Source organism: Triticum urartu, chromosome 2, assembly GCF_003073215.2.
Source record: "Triticum urartu cultivar G1812 chromosome 2, Tu2.1, whole genome shotgun sequence".
Taxonomy (NCBI): Eukaryota; Viridiplantae; Streptophyta; class Magnoliopsida; order Poales; family Poaceae; genus Triticum; species Triticum urartu.
This window is the reverse complement of record NC_053023.1, coordinates 97,874,740-97,881,583: the sequence shown is the minus strand read 5'-3', so window position 1 is coordinate 97,881,583 and position 6,844 is coordinate 97,874,740.

Below are 6,844 nucleotides of genomic sequence, written 5' to 3'. Positions count from 1 at the left end.
CGGAACTTTGTGAAGCCTTTCAGTTTGTCTTTGTTTCAGTTACTTTACCATTCGGTCTTGATGCCTGAACTATGTGAACATTGTTAGCTTAGTAAAATGGTATGAACTTGTGTGCCATACACATAGCAGGTTGAAAAACTACCATTGTATTTGCATATACTGCTTGTGGCACAATTTTTTGAAAACATGTTGGTGGTCATTGGTCAACAAAAGTTTTCAGCATTTGGCACGGTGTTAATATTCTTGAATTTATCGTGCTTCTAGAGTTATAGATTTCCGAATAATTAGGTGGTCAGCTATGCAATATAATATTCCCATAGTATTGAAATCTTCTGTTCTGCAAATAGTCCTTCAGCAAACGGCGCTTACACTTAATATGGGATACTCCAAATCCATAAGAGTAGGATATATCTGATATTTTCTCCATACAGAGTCGGCAGCGACTTGATTTATATTTTCCGCTACTTGTCAATATGATGGCCCGTTGTAAATAAATGAGGCCTGGCCATCACTTATACTTGGGAACTACTTTTCAGTGATAGCTGTATTGACTAAGGTACTATTTTTTCTTTCTTAAAGATTGACTTCTTCAGTGGCGTGTGTTTTACTTTACAGTTTTGATAAGATTCCATTGCCAACACACTTTTTTTCTTGACAGGGAACTACGGCGGGCTTATGCATTCTGAACTATATTCAAAACTATCAGAGTGTATAGCAGATTAGAGCAGATTACAGCAGCCTTAAAGGTAAAATGATCTGACCATTTTTTTCCACAATACACAGGTAGTACATAGTAATAGCCCTCTTAATAATTCCTATATAAAAGTATGATCTAAACATTTTGTTGAGTTGTTTTTGCACCAGATTGTTGGCCATTAACGGTTATCCATGGCACTAAAACTACTTGATCTCAATACATTCACCTCACAACACTTGTTGGCGAAAACATGTGCTATAGCACCAAAGAAGTTGAGGTCAAATTAATGAGGTGATAGCTAAACTCCTTAAACTGGATATATTTGTGTTTTGTTTGCTTCAAGTATATAGACATATATTCCTTGATCAAAACTCTTTGACACTGCTACCACTAATTTGCTTCAGGTCATCGACTTGAAGATTGATAAATATGGTTCTGTTATTATGCAGGAGTTGTGTGATCTGAGGAGAAACTATTCTCATGCAGATCGGATAATTGTTGTAGGAATTAAAAGGCACATGATTGTACTGTTGTTCTGGGATTTCGTTTCTCACGTTCCTCGACCCTAATGTCTACATGAGATGTGAGTTCAACGGATAAAGGAAATCACATTACTAATAGAATGGTAGGTAGAATCACGGTGATTCATACAAAAATTCACTTAATTAATCATATAACGAATCATATAATTTATCAGCTGTCTCAACGGCTCACACTTTTGCAAGTCTTCATATTTTAGAAAATACGAGTGAATTTGATAATTGGATCAAATGCAGTTATATGTCTTGTACTTGCTTTGGTTGAATCTGAAATTTTGTCAGAAACATAATGAACCACTTAGATATATAAAGCATTGATCTGTGCAGAACTGAGAGATGTTGTGTTTTTACAGTTCTTACGCTGTTGATTGAATTTTCTTATCCCACATTTTTTTTCCAGATGCCGCAGCAAAGAAAATGCTCTCAGCCTTGGACGATCCATTCACTCGATTCTTGAAACCATTACCTTTTCTGAAGCAAGACTAGCTAGCACCCAAGGTGCCCTGGCAGGTGTAGGTTTATCCATTGGCTACCCGTTGGAGCATCACTTGCGGTGCTCTTTGTAATGTCACTTGGTGGGTTTTGTAGAAATGACTGTCTAGAGACGTTTTATCTTGATAATTGACAACATAAGAGTGCAAAATATTTGACAGCAGATCGCTTATGGTAAGACCTAGCTATTATCAATAATTTTAGTCCATTAAATGTGGTCTTAGTGAAAGGGTGTTCCTTTATCATGGTTGAAGGTTGCATGACTTCTGCTAGGTGTTTTGATACTTTTCAGTCTCTACTTGAATGTTGCGTACCTAATTTTTTAGTGGCCAACAATCTTGCACTGATTCTTGCTAGGGGTCATCAAGGAAACTCAATAGATGGCTATTTCAGTGGAGATTATACCAGAGATGTTGTTTTGAAGTAAGCTCCAGCACACCATTCTTTTGTAGTTCTTTCAGAAGTAATGTTTCATTCTTTTACTTGAGACTAGAGTGGTTGATGCTCATTCATCTTAATTTAATACAGAGTATATGCCAGGAGAGAAAGATATACTTGAAACCCGATGAGGTCAATGATGTGGAGATTTTACCAGAGATGTTGTTTTCAAGTAAGATTTTGCGTGGGATTATACCGATCGCACCAGCACGCCACATTGTTGCTCCATGGCAAAGGCAGCGAGGTAATTTTTCTTTTCGCACTGATGTAATTTTCCTTTTCTTTTAGCCCACTCCTAGGTCTCTTCCGTTCATATTCTAATCACGCATGGTGAGCGGCTGTTTCGACGGCGACTGGCTGGCTGCTGCTGGCTTGTACGTGTGGAAGGCAGTTGTTCACGGCAGACCAGTGAGCGGCGGCGGGTGGGCGCGACCACATGGTGGTTGGAAAGTAGGCTTCGCGGCGTTCAACCTCGGCCACCATCGTACCACGATCTCGGCCCACCCGGAAAGTCAGATGAAGAGGTGGTGGATGGTGAGGACCAATCATTATAGCTGCTGCTCCATTACTTCCGCTCCTCGAAAAGCTCCCTGAGCCCGACCAACAATGGGATCTTCCTCTGAGGTTCACGCTACTCCTTGTCCAGACTGATCCCGGAGAGGAGAACAAGCCTCCAAGCACGTGCTCGTCAACTCCATGCCGGCCGCTCCAAGCGCCCCTGCTTCGTGTCTTCGAGGCAGGCGCTGAGATAGCCTTTGCAGCGAGCTGTGGTGTGTGGACTCTGCGGCGAGATAGGATTCAGAATCCTTTTCCGTGGTGAGATAACCCTGCCACCACTCATATGCCATTGCATATAAGTGAATCTGTTTTATAGAAATCAATCTTGCACATTGGTTAGCTCCGTAATTTCTTTTATTCCATAGCAGACTGAGTTGCTCATAGCCTATTTGCTGGAACGCCAACGAGAAGTCATTTTTCCATCTCCACAAATATTCTTGGTCTCTTCAAATTAATTGCTTCTTAATCGAACTACCATTTTTCAAGATTAGTTCGTTTAAATAATATTTATTTTTGTACCAGTGTTGATCAAGCAGGTTATTATTGTGAGGAACCAGCAGTAGGATGCACATGTATTTGTTTCTTGCCACTGGTTGCAAAAGCCTAAAAAATGATATGTTTTATTCACCTCTTAACAGTAATACGAGTATTTTGTTTATTTCCTACTCCCTTTTAGCGATTACTGATTAGTCACTCTTAAAGGTGAATGCATGTGTATAATAGGTGTGTCATCTGTCATGGCTGCATTTTGCGGCCCCTGACTACTGGAAAGTAATCTCCTTTGGATGACTTGTATTTTTTTTCTGGAATTTGTACTTAGATAGCACCTCCAAGAAAGGAAGGAAGGAGATTGAGGTCGGCACCTCCTGAAAGCATGCATACTCTCCACCGAGAGAGGGAAGGGCATCTTTTTCTTGGGTTGCAGTTTCCACCTTGTTGTTGGGTGAGGTGAGTCATGATTTCTCTCCTCCCGCTTCATTTTTTAGGGATACTGAACTATAATTTCTATTTTGTGCTCATGAATTGCATACTTGGAGGTTTATTCGATTTAGAGATATCACACACACACACACCCACACACACGCACGCGCACGCACACGCACGCACGCACGCACGTGCACACACGCACCCACACGTGCGCGTATGCGCGTGCACACACTTACACACACACACTTACACACTTATGATCTATAAGAGAAGCTGCGATTTTGGCAATAGATGCGCGACAAAGTAGTGGTTAGTGTTGGGTTTAATCAATTATCAAATGTTTTGCCAATAACAGAAAATTACCTTCCTCGTAAATTTATTGTCCTTCTGTTTCATGGTCCAGCTGATTCGTTGTTTGTCAGAGCTCTTGTGGATAATCAGACATGGGGTTCATGGCAAAATTAGGACAGACTGAAGGCAGCAAATTCCGCGTTGGCCGTGCACTTTGAGGAGAAGACATTGTCTTTGTATAATTGCCCCTACAATCATCTCTTTACAGCAGAGATAAGGTCTTCAGGTAATTTGTGATGATCTTTTTAGCATTCTTAATTGATGACATTTCTGAAGGGAGATGTTCCTCAGCATTTCATAGTTATTTTTTGTACTGTTGTAATCTCAAATTTCACATTCAAACTTAACTTGTTATCAAATAATTTTGGAACAAAATCTTACTTTTACCTGCCCTCCACAGAACCAAAGGTTCACGAGGACTTTTGTTGCTCTAATGCTTCTTCGATGACCATCTCGCCGTTCGCCCTTGCAGATAGATATGGCCGCATAAATCGCACCGATGGATCCAGTCCTTCGCTAGGTCCAACCTACCCCGCACCAGCCTCAAGCACGCGAGACACTGTTACCTTGTGTTCTAACTGGTTACCACAATCAAATCCATTTTTGCTCAGTTAAATTAGTTAGCTCATTTTGTTGATAACTGAGTTGCATTGGTAATATATACTGAACTGTCTTTGGCATTCTGTTTTGCAATATATTCTAATTGTCAGGATTTTTGCTACATTTTTGGTGTAGATTTTAGGGACATTAATGTAGTGCTAATGCCTTCCGTGCAGATTATTCAGTCAACGCATATTCTATCTTTTGGCATGTGTATGCTTGTTCTTGTGCTCATGTTGTAATCGTGACCTGTAATCAGTCCATGATCCTTGTGTGACCAGAAGTTGGGCATAACTGCATTGTTACTGAGAAGATGTGAATATTAACTTAGGGATCGGAGCTGAAGCTCTAGCCAATAGCAAAGATATGAAGTCTATGCTCTCTCTTATGTTTGCAAGTATATTGATGTAACTTCACATCTTGCCCCCGTATTTGGCAGATGCTTCAGAATGGAGTCACTCTTATGTGTACTACCGATGTAATCACACAACATGAATTTTCCGTTTTTATGATCAGAAATTTTGCCAAGAAATTTGTTGGATTAACTACAGTTTTGTCCTATTTACTACTAGCATTTTTATTCTTATCTCTCAACATATTCTTGCCCCTATCTAGGACAGTCGGAAGAAGAGAGCTTTGACTGGGAAACAACGTGTTGAAGCAATACCTCTTGTTAAACCACCCAAAACCAAAGATAGATTGCGAGAGGCCTGTTGTGTTTAGTAAGAAACTTGGCGTAAAATATCCAAAATATCAGAAACACCATGTATTGGGCAGACCTGAAATACCAATATAAGTGTATCCAATTTTTCCTACGATTTCCTTACTCGCCCATGGACGTGGACCACGTCTCTGGCTTTGCAAGTCCAAGGCTCCAAGTCAGGCATTATTTTTCATAAAGTTTCTATCGATTTCTAATCAAAATATTTCTATTAGCGTAACCCTACCTGGCGACCTCCATCAGCCGGAGGCATTCCTGGAGTCAAGGCAAGCATGTTGACCAATTGACGTGAATGTGCAATGTAAATTTACCTCGGCGCTTTGATTTTGAATGTGATGGGCGTTGTCTGATACGTCTCCTCCGCACCATAAATTTACATAAGATTAGATTAATGATAAAAGACCCGTAGCAACGCACGAGCATTGTACTAGTACTACCAGGTCCCAAGTTCGACTCCACGGCATGTTTTTTTTGTTTTGGAATTATTACGTCACTGTTAAAAAAAAGAAAGAAAGAATTTTTTGCGTGGTGTGTTAAGGAAAAAAAACTCGCTACATGTCTGGTGGGCTGGCGCAGTCGAGTCCACTCCCAACAATCCGAAATAATTTTTAAATATATTATTTATGAAATTCCAAAAACTGTATTAAAAATGTGACACAATTTTGCAAATACGAAATATTTTTCATAGCATGTGAAAAACTGTTGGAATTCTGAACATTTTTTGATAAATATGATTTTTTTTGAAATCGCAAACAGTTTTTTTTAAATGCTAATAGAGTTGATTTTGTGCGAAACACGAAATTCCAAACAGTTTTTGAAAACACAAAACAAATTGAATTTGTGCGAAAAATAGAAAACAGAAACGTTTTTAACTTTTGAACAATTTTAGAAACGTGTGAACATTTTTTAAACCTCACGAATTCTTGTTGTTTTATAGTGGGCCGGCCCAAATTCTAGTCCGTGAGAGTAGCTGGAATCCCGACCGGGATTGTAGAGCATGATTGGTTTGATGCCAAAAGTTGGCATGTCAATATTTGGCAAATGCCAAATGTTGGTTAGTGATTGGTTGGCTACTAACTTTTCTTCTCAACCTCACAAAAAGTTGCCAACATTTGGCAAATTTTGATTTTGCCAAATGTTGGCTTGCCAAATATCGGCAATGCCAATTGTTGGCATCAAACCAATTATGTTCGTAGTCTTCCTAGCGTGCCAAACAGGTCTAGGGTCCAAAATAGACCGGGATTACAAGTTCAGTGTGCCAATTTTCGGGATTCAAAGTTCAGGGTTTGATTTAGATTTCGTCTATAATTTCAAGGTTTATTTTAGACTTTTTCCTCCTAGAACTGACGAGCCCTCAGCCGAACCAATGCCAGATCGCCGAGCCACAGCGTTGCGGCTGCCACCCAAAGCAGCTGGGACTAAGGCCAAAGTCACATAGCTTGGGGTGAAGAAGTGGAGATGACATCTAGTTCTCCAGCTCAATGCCAAGGAAAATACGCCTGGTCGGGCCTCAACTAACAA